Source organism: Barbus barbus, assembly GCF_936440315.1.
Source record: "Barbus barbus genome assembly, chromosome: 22".
NCBI classification, from domain to species: Eukaryota; Metazoa; Chordata; class Actinopteri; order Cypriniformes; family Cyprinidae; genus Barbus; species Barbus barbus.
Genome location: NC_136750.1, coordinates 11,775,145 through 11,789,290, shown reverse-complemented (window position 1 = coordinate 11,789,290; position 14,146 = coordinate 11,775,145).

Sequence of the window (14,146 nt, the reverse complement as noted above, 5' to 3'; positions counted from 1 at the left end):
AGAATGTTAGCATCTTAAAAATGTGAGTTGTTACTGTTAGCCCTATTCTAATAACAGTAGGAATACAGCAATGGCCTAAGGTGCAAAGTGTTTATATTACACAATACTCCCAGGATATGTATGTTTACACTTATGGAGGTGATATACTCATATACACTTCCTCATTTGCTCAGATGATTGTGGTTGTCAGGAGATCAAAGCACAACTCCCAAATGTGCAGGTGTCGACTAATTAATTGTTTCCAGACTGCTTATTAAAGACTAGCACACATGTACTCTCTCAAACACACACACACACACACACACACACCTCACCAGACCTCTCCACCAGATGGTCTTTTTATTAACTCTGAATGAGATCCCTTTACCTGCATCAAATCACCCATCTGGCTCTCTCTTCTCCACCTTTTCACCTTCTTGTAACGGCTGATGTTTAATCCCTCAGACCTGGGTTGTTTTTGCAGTGATTTGAGCTTTGAAGTGTCCAGATGGATGGGTGTGAAAGATGTGGGAGTGAGCATGTGCACGCATAATCCTGGCCACGTACAACTTGTACTTAACCAGTCCGTTCTTTTGGTGCTTGAAATACAGGTTCTCTTGGAGGTGTCTGACATTCTGAACCATTCCTTTATGTTTGTTGTTGTGGGTTCTTTTTGATAATTACTCAAATTATAATTTTTTATCTTGCTAATTGATTCCATTAAGTGCTGTGCTACAGGAATACATTATCCTGATTTGAGTGGATAGTCATCTGAAATAGAATTCTTATGTGGGTTTATTACTGCTGTAATCGACTGGGGGCCATGTGTCATTATGCAGATGGCCCCATCAATTTCATGTATCACAGACGTTTAATTAGTACAGGTGTGTGTGTGTGTGTGTGTTTGGAATTGCTCTTTACAGTTTTTGCCCGTTGCTTGAACACTATAGACCCATGACTAGACTAAAGTAACACAACTTGAAGCTTTTGTTACCATACCTCAAACACATGTACTCATACCTTAAACAAAAGCGCTGCTTTGCACTCTAGTTGCAATTATGCAACACACTTACTCCTTTATGCAACACACATGGTCCTGCATACTACAGGACCATGTGTGTTGCATAAACACACATGGTGGGAAGTCGTGGCCTAATGGTTAGAGAGTCGGACTCGTAATCGAAAGGTTGCGGGTTTGAGTCCCCGGCCGGCAGGGATGGTAGGTGGGGGGAGTGAATGTACAGCGCTCTCTCCACCCTCAATACCACGACTGAGGTGCCCTTGAGCAAGGCACTGAACCCCCAACTGCTCCCCGGGTGCCGCAGCATAAATGGCTGCCCACTGCTCCGTGTGTGTGTGTGTGTGTGTGCGTGCGTGTGTGTGCGTGCGTGTGTGTGTGTGTGTGTGTGTGTGCGTGTGTGCGTGCGTGCGTGTGCGTGCGTGCGTGCGTGCGTGCGTGCGTGTGTGTGTGTGTGTGTGTGTGTGTGTGTGTGTGTGTGTGTGTGTGTGTGTGTGTGTGTGTGTGTGTGCGCGTGTGCGCGTGTGCGTGTGCGTGTGCATTTGTTCACTACTCACTGCTGTGTGTGCACTTGGATGGGTTAAACGCAGAGCACCAATTTCGAGTATGGGTCACCATACTTGTCAATACGTCACGACTTTACACTCTATTTCATACATAAGACACTTCATTCAAAAATGAAATCTCAGGGTGCCATTTGGAAAACACATGTATCCAAAATACAAAACACATCGGGTAATTGCAACCACTCAAATACACACCTGAAGGCACTTACTTGCAAAACTGAACACCAATTAGCCAACTACAAAAAGCCCTCAGTTTAGCCATTTCAAGAACTTTGCAAGCATGGATGGAGGGAGAGCAAGAGGAAGAGGAAGAAGAGGAAGAGGAAGAAGAGGAAGATGAGGAAGAGGAAGAGGAAGAGGAGGAGGAGGAGGAGGTCGAAGAGGCCATGCACGGACCCATATTTCTGATGATATAAGAGCAACTTTGGTGGACCATGTCATCAACCATGGCCCGACTATGAGGGAAGCTGGGCAGAGAGTCCACCCACATCTAAGCCGCTTCACAGTGGCATCTGTAATAAGAACATTCCGACTAGAATACAGGTATGTCTTCACCTCTCTACCTTCTACTCTACTCAGATGGTTTTTATAGCACTGTTGTACAGTATATCACATTACCATATCAAGTGTACAGGGTATTGCAGGGTGCTAATGCTCCTTTTGCAGCCAAAGTGGTAGTTTTTGTGAAACATACCATGATTACTTATATTGAAGTACAGTGTTGTACAGTGGATGATACAATATATACAGTAAAGTACTGTAAGAAAAATAAGCAAACCGATGACAATATGTGGTTGTATTTCTCTAGAATGACTCGAAGACCTTCTGGGGGAGGACACCAACGCCTGTTCACACAACAGCAGGAACTTGCCGTTGTGGACCTAGTGAGGGCAGACAATGCCATCCGTCTCCACCAGCTACGACAGAAAATACTTGCAGACAGGCAAGTGTTCAACAACATAAACCATGTGAGCATCACCACCATCAGACGCATCTTGGGAAAACACAGCATCACCATGAAGCAGCTCTACAGAGTCCCATTTGAGAGGAACAGTAACCGGGTCAAAGGACTTCGAGCTGAATATGTACGGGTAAGTGTAACTGTCCTTTACATTTACAATACAGTATTGGTGAAATCCAGTAGCAGCTGAATATGTACCATATCAGTACCACATGGATCCATTCTGAGAGCTACACAGGTACCTGTGTGATGGGGTGAGGGTTCTGTATGTGTAGCACTGTAGTACAGTAATATGTTCTCTTTTTTTTTTTTACAGAGAATCTTGGCCATGGATGGAGCTGCACAGCCTCATGAATTCATTTTCATTGATGAAGCTGGATTCGACCTGAGCAAAACAAGACGACGGGGTCATAATGTAATTGGCCAAAGGGCAATTGTGCACGTCCCAGGGCAGCGTGGGGGAAATATCACATTGTGTGCCGCCATAAGCCTTCGAGGGCTTCTGCATCATCATGCAAAACTAGGTCCATACAATAGCCAACATGTACTCACATTTCTAGATGCTCTCCATAATATAGTTGTACAGAACAGACCAGATCAGCCCAGGTTTGTGGTGATATGGGATAATGTCAGTTTCCATCGGGCTGCTCTGGTCCAGGCCTGGTTCACCAACCACAATAAATTTGAAGTGGTATACTTGCCCCCTTACTCACCATTTTTAAACCCTATAGAGGAATTTTTTTCGGCTTGGAGATGGCGTGTATATGACCGCCAACCACATGCCCGCATGCCTCTTCTGCAGGCAATGGAACAGGCCTGCGGCGACATTCAGGTGACAGCAATCCATGGATGGTTTCGACATGCAAGAGGATATTTTCCCCGGTGCCTAGCGGGAGAAGAGATTGCTTGCCATGTCGATGAGGTCCTGTGGCCAGACCCCAACAGACGGCGGGATCCATGAGCCCACGTATGCACAATTGTCATGATTTTTTGTGTTTACAGTATAGTGTTTTTTTTCTATTACTGTATTATTATTTTTTTTTTTTAGCTTTATCTGAATTCATGGTACTGCAATGTACAGTGCTGCAATGTACAATATTGAGTAGGCCTATTTGCTTTTTTGGTTGTTTGAAAATGTGTCTCCTGAAAATATGCCTTCTGAATAAACAATGAAAATCAAAGACTGCAGTGTTTTATATAAAGTAGACTAGTGTGTTCCTCCCTGATCTGAAAGTGTTTGCATATGATGCAAGTATGTGTCATTTTGTCAACAGAGTTACATTTTGACAAAGGAATGTTAGGTTTTGAGAGTAGAGTTTCAATTTGGCACAGATGTGAATGGTATATTTCCCAGTGTTGTGTCATGTTTACTTGTGTTTAGAGTTTTGGCACAATGAGCGAAGTTTTGCAAAATGTGTTCAAGCAACGGGCAAAAACTGTAATTAGCACTGAATTTAGCCATGGCATGTGCTTATGGGGATAGAATTGTTGCATAATTCCAAATAAATAGATTATGATCCACAAATAAATCTTAGAGCTTCACAAACATGAATTAAATTCACAAATGAAATTTGCAAAGAAAAAACATATTCACAAATATATTTTTATGTTACAAACACAACTTTGCCTGGTATTCATTTGTGAATCGCGTACTTTGCATTTGTGCATCGCTGCACGCATTTGTGGATCAGTCACTGTGCATTTGTTAATGGCTTTTTGTTTATTTGTGAATTTTGAAACATTTGTAGCATCAAGACACTGACTATCCACAAATGCATGGACTCCACCCACTGTCTGTTCAAATCAATCAGATAACAGCCTCCCTTCACTGACCAATCATAGAATGTTCTCACTATAACCAATCACATTTCGCTTTACATCAGGCGGGAGCAGATTAATTTGCACTCCTATAAGGAACTGCATTTTATGGTCACTTCATTCAATTCGAACTGATGTGTTGTTTGTGTGGTCCTGTTTCCAAAAAGATTGCTGGAGTGTAAGGCTTCTTTATATTTCCATCAGGATCAGTGAATGAGGATAAACTCAGGATTATACACAATTTATGATCATTTACAGATCCCAAGCATCATCAGTTATACCCTCGCGATGCATCCAAAGAAAATAGAAATCAGTATAATCAGCAATACTGTCTACACTGGACGAGGCGCAACATGATGAAGGACACACGATTTGCACATTTGTTTTGATGCATCCGGTTGCAGTTACAGTTGTTGCAGCGGCATAAGACATGGCCTTTTAAAGCACAATAGCAGTGACAAATATAGGGCATAATAACATGTATAATATCAAATATGGGCCCACATGACCATCTGAGTGCCAGCCTCAGCATCTCCGCAGCATGTACTGGGGATTTGTGAGTGGACGATGTAAATAAAAGCAGTGAATTTACTTTGGATGCTGTTAAGCAAATTTTACAATCAAAACTAGCTAGTCTGATTCATATGCAATATTGTTTGCATGATCAAGTGTTTTAACCAATAAATATCTCGACTCCCAAATGCACAGAAAGCCATTCACAAATGCACAGCGACTGGTCCACAAATGCATGCAGTGATCTACAAATGCACAGGGCACCATTCACACATTAATGCCAGGCAAAGTTGTGTTCGTGACATAAAAATACATTTGTGAATATGTTTTTTATTTACAAATCTCATTTGTATTTTTTTTGTGGATTTAATTCATGTTTGTGAAACTCTAAGATATATTTGTGGATCTCATTCTATTTATTTGTCAAAATGTTTAATTTTTATTAATCTCTTTTCATTTATTTTAATCATAATCAAATTATTTGGAATTATGCAACAATAGTACCCCCATACTATGGCATTAGCTAACTGCAACATTATACCTTCCACTTAAAGTATTTGAAAGTCATTTTATAAAAGTAAGGATGAAGCTGACGTTTAGTCCAACAGGTCCATCTAGTGGCATAACCTTAAGATCTGGTGTCCACACATAGAAATGTGGGGTCTGGCACGTCCTGATTTTGCCGAGTTAGATGTGTTCTTAGGTCAACATATTTTGTTGACACTGGAACAACATTTTAATCCAAAAATTTTGTCTTGACCATATCGCTACACCTAAACCATGAGTTATCCCTAAAATCAGAGGAAATGATAGATGAATGACACTGATGTACAAGCACCAAACACTGATTGTAAGCCTAAACTATAAAGGCTAAACTATAAACTGGTTCTTCAAATCTGATTGCTTAATCACAATGTTGTTCCAGGAACATATCACACTTGGTAAAATCAGGTTCTGCGTGGGGTCTGATCCCGCTGGCATCTTTGACGTCATCGAATGCCTGAGAGAAGTGTCAATATCTGGATCTGGACTGGAAGATGTGTGTTTTTTCTATCTAATAACAGAGCAACCACAAAGGTGTCAGTGTGAATGAGACTGACTGTCAAGGAAATGACAAATCATATAGTACTGAACAGGGGCATAGATACAGAACTGTCAAAAAAAAAAAAAAAAACAATTGTTGTATGTATGTAGGCTATTTATGAGTGTGTGTGTGTGTGTGTGTGTGTGTGTGTATATATATATATTATAGTGCTGGGCAGTCACATCCAAAATAAAAGTTTTTGTGTACATAATATACTGTTTATATTTATTCTTTATGTATATAAATACACACACATTCATGTATATATTTAAGAAAATATGTTATGTTTATATATTAAATGTATTTATATATAATATAAATTATATAAATATAAATTTATACATGTAAATATTTTCAAAATATATACTGTATGTGTGTGTGTCTTTATATATACATAATAAATATTAATAAAATATTAATATAAATATGGATGTGAATTATCACGATTAATCGTTGCCCAGCACTAATATATATATATATATATATATATATATATATATATATATATATATATATATATATATATATAAAAAGGCAAATATACAGTAAATATACTGTATGTAGAAATTATATGATTTTGAGAAAAAGTATCTTACAGTCAACAAGCTGGCATTTATTTGATCAATATTGTGAAACATTATTGCAATATTTTAATAATATTATTCCTGTTTATTATTTTAATAGATTTTGAAATGTAATTCATTCCAGTAATGGCAAAGCTGAATTCTCAGCAGTGACACATGATCCTACTATGGTGATTTGATGCTCAAACACACACACATTCTAGCACATGTTCTTATTTAAATATGATCAGATACAGGAATCAAACCGTTTCTGTGTGTTTTTAACCTCACAGCATAATTAGTCTAGTGAATAACATGCAGTCCATCTGATCTAATCATTAGGGTGAAGACACATGGAAAGTTTAGCGCCTCAAGACAACATTTCACAAGGCTTGGATTCTTGAGCCCTGACCGCTGACAAATCAGTCAAATTCATTAGCAGTTTCTAACACCGACCTTGAAGTGTTAGATAAAATTGATAGTTTCCATGGTAACTGATGGTGTTCCTAAAAACAAGAGTAGGACAGGTTGCAAGTGGACCACTCTTGTTTATAAATGTAGGCTGTGAAAGGTTATACGCCATCGCAGACATCCGTGCTTCAGTATGGTTTTATGATGATGCGTTGACTTCAAAAGTGTGATATGGATAAGCTAGATAAGGCTGTGCCAGATGGCATATTCATTCATTTTTCTTATTAAATGAATGACGTATTACCCATTCCCCACAATCAAACACTCCCATGTTTGCGTTCAGTGACTTCACTGTATCCATAGAAACAAGTCATTGGTGTTAGGCAGGGTGTTAGGAGGCCCTCTTATATCACATATCATTTAGAGTTTCACACTTCTAGAGTACACATACACACAAAAACTATACAGACAAGGTGAGCATGTGGTGAGGGTTTCTAATCACTGAAAACTGTCACTGCTGTTATCCAAATAATGTTTTATACATCATATCATTTACATCTAAAGGCCAGTTAGAATGTGCCTCTTAATCTGCAGTGCTTCAGAGAGACATTTGTTTGAACATACTGTAATATACGGTATGTACCGTTATGTTAAACTACACTGATATTCCTGTTATATATGTGAAAAATGAAAACATGGAGTACAAGAACAGAAAGAGCAGATGGCATTATGGAAGGTAAAAGGAGAGATTATGCCTTGGGACGAAAATCATACAGCGATCATGATGACTGACCTTACATGACGTAAGATTCTCATGATACTCACACCCTTATGAAACGAGAAAGGAAGAGAGATGTCTACAATACCACTCAAATAAGTTTTTTAATGTTTTTGAAAGAAGTCTTATATACTCAACAAGGCTGCAATCATTAGATCAAAAAGTATAGTTAAAAACAGTAATATAGTAAAATAGTATAATTTTTTTTTTAAGTTTTCAATTTTAACATATTTTAAATGAAATTCATTCCTTTCATGGCAAAGCTGAAATTTTAGCGGCCAATTTTAGCTAAAGACTAGATTTTAGAAGTGCTTTATGCTTTTATGCTGATTTGGTGCTCAAGAAGCATTTATTGTTATCACTGTTGAAAACAATTGTGCTGCATACTAATTTGTGGAAACCATTACACATTCTATTCAGGATACTTTGATGAATAGAAAATTCAAAAGAACAGCATTTAAAAATACAAATAAAACCTTTTGTAACATCATAAATGTCTTTACTGTCTTGTTTTATCAATTTAATGCCTTCTTGCTGAATAAATAGATAAATAATCTTAGTAAACCCAAAAATTTATCTTCTTTGAAAGCAACATAAAACTCACAAATATTTCATTGGTATAGTAGATCCTTTTTCTGTTCCAGGTCTCTTGAATGGCTCCTAAAAGTGAGATTATATTTATTAAAATTCATCATGTCATTTGAACATACAGTTCCTTGTGAACATTTAACACGACCCATATATGGTTTCTGTTCTGTGATCTACAGCTAGATGAATGGATGTTTTGCACATAAATTATAGTTTCATATTGCATTGTACAAAGACATAAAACTGAGCACAAAAACAAAACAACAAACGTAACATGTAACATTGTCATAATCTCATATGCTGCATACACTGGAAATTACTTACAACTACATGCATATATTAGACCCAACCCATCTTATTTTTAGCTGACTGGTCTTTTTATAGCACACATTCACACAAATTCACACGTGGGCTGACGTTAAAGTCCCAGTTTATCATGCTGTGCTAGCAGTGATGCACTGTTACCACTCTGGCCGGCCTTAAACTATAACGGCAGATGCAAGTCTGTGTCCATGAACATGTGGTCACTTTAGTTTTCAACTCCGTTTTAGTTTTCAAGTCAGTGTTATTTAGTGCTTCCATTCATTTTCTTCTTTCTTCAGTTCACATTTTCCACCGTCACAATATCTGTTTATTTTTCCTTCGCCTGTATACTTCAATAATGGATCTGCAGGTTCGTCTTACTGGATGCTCCTCTTCAAGCATCACATAATTCAGCTTTTCTTCACAACGGTGTCACAGTTGCACACAGCAGAGGCTCCTTGTGCTCCAAAACCATCTGTTTTGACAGAAATATGTGTGTATGTGGTCTGCAAGACGTCTGCGTGTGAAAGACTGCTGGGATGGTGAATATTTCATGCAGAGGACTGCCCTCTACAAGCTCGTATGAGCCAAATGGACTACCTCTCCCACTGTCTGCATCGTGTGGAATGTCATATATAGTTGCTAGCATGCCAAGCCACCCAGCGGACTGTTGGTTAAACTTAGCTATCCCTCTAGGCCCTCTCTCATATGCACTGCTGTGCCTTATCATGGGGGTCTATGCAGGTGACTAGTTTTCAGATGAGAACCATGGCTCTATTTCAAACTACAGGGCCAGAGCAACAGGAGACCACAAGATGCTTTTTGCCCCGCCGTCTCAAATTGAATTTGAGCACCAGAGGGATTTAGAGGACCCAGGGCATGGTGCTCATCAACCGGTTTTTTCTCACTCAAGCTCCTTTGGTTGACCCACCAACTGTGATCCAGAATTTGATTAAGTAACTCCAGATGCAGCCAGGCAGCACACGCGAATCTGTTTCTTGAGTGATGTTGAGTCTGTCTGTGTGTCAGGTGCAAGTAGAGAGAAAGTGGAGAAATGGCATACAGATGATGAGTGTATAAAGGTACCATTTTTCTGATGCTGTATCTCCCAAATCCCTTTTTTTTCAGAGCCTTGTCCATGACATCACAGGCAGAGAGAGACATGAAATGATGAAATATGATTCTCTGATGAAAGTGTTTCAGACACCTTCACATATTCAGTGGAGCAGTGACAGCTGTATGTACGGCTGCTGAATACATAAAAGAAACATGAAACCACGAGAGAGTGATAGCTAGGGAGAGTCAGAGGTATGATTTCTCCATCAGAGATGCTTAATTCGAAAAGAAATGCTCGTCTGTGAGCATAAAATTGCAGGACTTTTATTATGCTGTCATTTAAGCAGTAGATGTTCTGTAAGCAGATGCACACTGGCACCTTCACACACAGTCTGCAGAGAGAGACACGCTGATGTGCCTTATGTCTAATTTAGACTGCTTTGTTCACATTGACGTTCAAAAGAAGAGAGAATTGTTTTACAGAAACCAGAAAGGAGTAAAACTTGTCTCCTTTTAATACCCACATACACACTGATGTTCCATGTTGGCCTAGTTTTTATCTGACATAATCATTAGCAGATTTGTTATGGTTAATATGGCAGAGAATGCTCCTACATGCTGGGATTCATTTGCTGAAAAAGAGGCTTTCAAAAACAATCCTTCGGCTTACTTAGAAATCTATCTCTTTAGTGCACTTTAATGTGAATTTTTATAGATCTCTCACTCAATATTTACAATCTTCAGGATCTCTTGATTCACACACACTGCATGGAACCTTCAGAATGTTTTCCAGCCACAGGGTCAGTAGGTGTGAATCATGTCTGTGTGTGAGGTGGTGTTTCTATGGCAGGGACAGAGCTGTGCCCCGTTTACCTCCCCCCACAGACTTAACCTTGCCAGAAAATCACTCTTAAGTAAATTACAAAAATCCAAATTCACTTACATGTAAATGAATTCGAATGTACTCTAAGACAAATTCATTTTCCAAATGGACAAGGATAAGAACTAGTCTCCTTAGAGTCCAGCCAACAGAGCACAAAGCGGAGCAGAAAAAAAGAAGCTGACGCTGTGGTAATATTAAACTTTTTTTTCATGTTTTTTTTTTCTTACAGTGAAAAATAAATAATTAATTCATTAAAATGTGTTAACCTAAAAATGTGCATCATGTGGTACCACCCCTGTGAAAAAGTACACTTTAGTAAACTTGCAGAAAGTTTACTTATGGAAATAATATACTTTAAAAGAATATACTTAAGTACAAACTGAATGTAATGCTCTCAGACACTTAACTGAATCTCACAATTAAATGAAAATGAATTATAGTTTAAATTCCAATTAAATGTAACTGAACTTGAACTTAAGAGAGCTTTTTGAGCTACATCAGTACATCTGTATATGTGGTTTCATAATTAATTCTATTGTCTTTGAAATATGGTTACAGTATATTGTTGAATTAACGGTAAACTAAATATATTTTAATGCAGTTTCTATCAAAACTTATATGTATTTGTAAATACTTACTAAATAAATAAATAAAATACAGCCACAGTAGGTTGCACTCTGAAGTAAATGTGACCAAATTTTTCAGGCATTCAAACTTTTCTGAAATGCTGTTCACAAAGTGAAGAAATTATGCACCTAAAATGTAAGACATGTAGGCTAACAAAATATGAAAGGCATATCCTGGCACTAACTTGTGTCTGGTCCTTTTGCATGCTGCATAAGCCAAGAGAAACATGGAAAAAAAATATCTCAATGCATACAAAAAATTAAAGAAAGAGCAATCTAAAATTCTACCAGGAACAGTGAAAAATATCACAAAACAATCAAAACAAATTATCAATGTTTCAAACAATATTAAATGAGTAAAAATAAACTTTCAAATAATATGAAATGATTAAAGTTGTGTCTTACTTGAATGCTGAAAAAACACATTAGTCAAGCTGAAGCCTTGAGCATGTCAGTAACAGAGGACAAGGACACAAACATCACTGTTTACCCTTGAATAAATAACCTGACCAAACACATTACATGTCAATCTGTTTTGATTGAACATATGGAAAAGTCAATAATAATGAACTACTGTAGGCATTTCATGACAACATCTAATTAAGTAAATTTATCTCTCTCTCTTCATTGCTCTCTTTGTACAATAAGAAACAATATTGGCCATTTAGAGAAACTTTCTTTTCCCCATTGTGTTGGCCAAGGTTAGATTACGATCACATCCTGGTACCATCTCATGCAGAATAATTTAAAAATCAGTCCGATCAATGTGTGCAAGCTTTCTAAGTGGATCCGCTGATCAGTTCTGCCCCTTATTCCAGTTGTGCCTGCGGACTGCCTGTAGAGGTCATGAGACTGACTTTAGTACATACTGTTGCACATGCAAACTGCCATTTGCTTCAATTATTGCATTACTTTAATTGCGGATGAAATAACAAAGCATGCAGTGGCTAAATTCAGTTTTAGGAAGGAATATATTATGCCTAGTTCTTTCATTGCCCCTCAAACTGATTAAGGGTGGATATAGGAGTCTGTTTCGAAAACAATGTGATGATTATTTGCTTCAAAGACAAAATGGACGTCTGAGCTTGTATACTGAAGGTGAAGGTTGATCAAAGTTAAATTTATGATATCTGTTTGACTCATAGACAGAAAGTCTGGTTTTATATAAAAATATTTTGGACAAATATGAGTGTTTTTAAAGAACATATAAGCATGTTTTGAGAGTTGTCTCACTAATTTATTAATATTTTATGCTGTTTATCTTGAATTATGTGAGCTTGACAGGCATTAAGTCACTGGGTTTTTTTTAGATCCAATGGCTTTTTTTTTTAAAGATATACAGTATTTGTATTTAATGCTGTGTTCAAGTACAACCCATTTTTTTTTTTTTTTTGAATAAAATGGAAACTAAAAGACTTTCAAATCACATGAGCCAATATTTTATTCATAACAGAACATAGAGAACATAACATGTTTAAACTGAGAAATGTTACACTTTTTTCCACTAAATGAGCTCATTTCAAATTTGATGCCTGCTACAGGTCTCAAAACAGTTGGCATGGAGGCAACAAAGAGCTTAAAAACCAAGACATTTTGAAAAGATTCAGCTGGGAGAACATCTAGCAACTAATTAAGTTAATTGACATCAGGTCTGTAACATGATTAGCTATAAAAGGGATGTCTTAGAGAGGCAGAGTCTCTCAGAAATAAAGATGGGCAGAGGCTCTCTAATCTGTGAAAGAGTGTGTAAAAAGATTGTGGAATACTTTAAAAACAACGTTCCTCAACGTCAAATTGCAAAGGCTTTGCAAATCTCATAATCTACAGTGCATTACATCATCAAAAGATTCAGAGAAACTGGAGAAATCTCTGTACGTAAGGGACAAAGACGAAGACCTTTGTTGGATGCAAAAAAGCTAATTTAAAATGGACTGTTTCTAAGTGGAAAAGTGTTCTATGGTCAGACGAGTCCAAATGTGACATTCTTGTTGGAAATCATGGACACCGTGTCCTCTGGGCTAAAGAGGAGGGAGACCTTCCAGCGTGTTATCAGTGTTCAGTGCAAAAGCCAGCATCTCTAATGGTATGGAGGTGCATAAGTGCATATGGTATGGGCAGCTTGCATGTTTTGGAAGGCACTATGAATGTTGAAAGGTAAATAAAGGTTTTAGAGCAACATATGCTCCCCTCCAGATGACATCTATTTCAGGGAAGGCCTTGTGTATTTCAGCAGGACAATGCAAAACCACATACTGCAGCTATTACAACAGCATGGCTTCGTAGTAGAAGAGTCCGGGTGCTGAATTGGCCTGCCTGCAGTCCAGATCTTTCACCTATAGAGAACATTTGGCGCATCATTAAACGAAAAATACGTCAAAGACGACTACAAACTATTCAGCAGCAGGAAACCTATATCAGGCAAGAATGGGACCAAATTCCAACACCAACACTCCAGAAACTCATAACTCGATGCCCAGACGTCTTCAAATAGTTTTGAAAATAAGAGGAGATGCTATACCATGGTAAACATGCCCCCGTCCCAACTATTTTGAGACCTGTAGCAGGCATCAAATTCAAAATTAGCTCATTTTGGGCATCAAAGTTTTTAATTTCTCAGTTTAAACATTTGTTATGTTATCTATGTTCTATTGTGAATAAAATATTGGCTCATGAGATTTGAAAGTCTTTTAGTTTTCATTTTATTCAAATTTAAAAAAAAACGTTCCAACATTTCCGGAATTCGGGTTGTATAGCTACATATTTATTATTATACTAATGAAATATGTACATCTACTGAACACTAAATCAAACAGCTAATGCATAGCTACCTTTATGTAAACAATACAGCACAAGTCTACTTAGGATGCGAATAATATGTGGTGCAATGATAATTTATTCTGGTACCTAAATTTTTTATTATACAGTGCTAGTCTTTTACACAAAGCGCACGTTCCTTGTCCAGCAGTGACAGATGAAGGATGGTGGCTCCACCCCTCTAC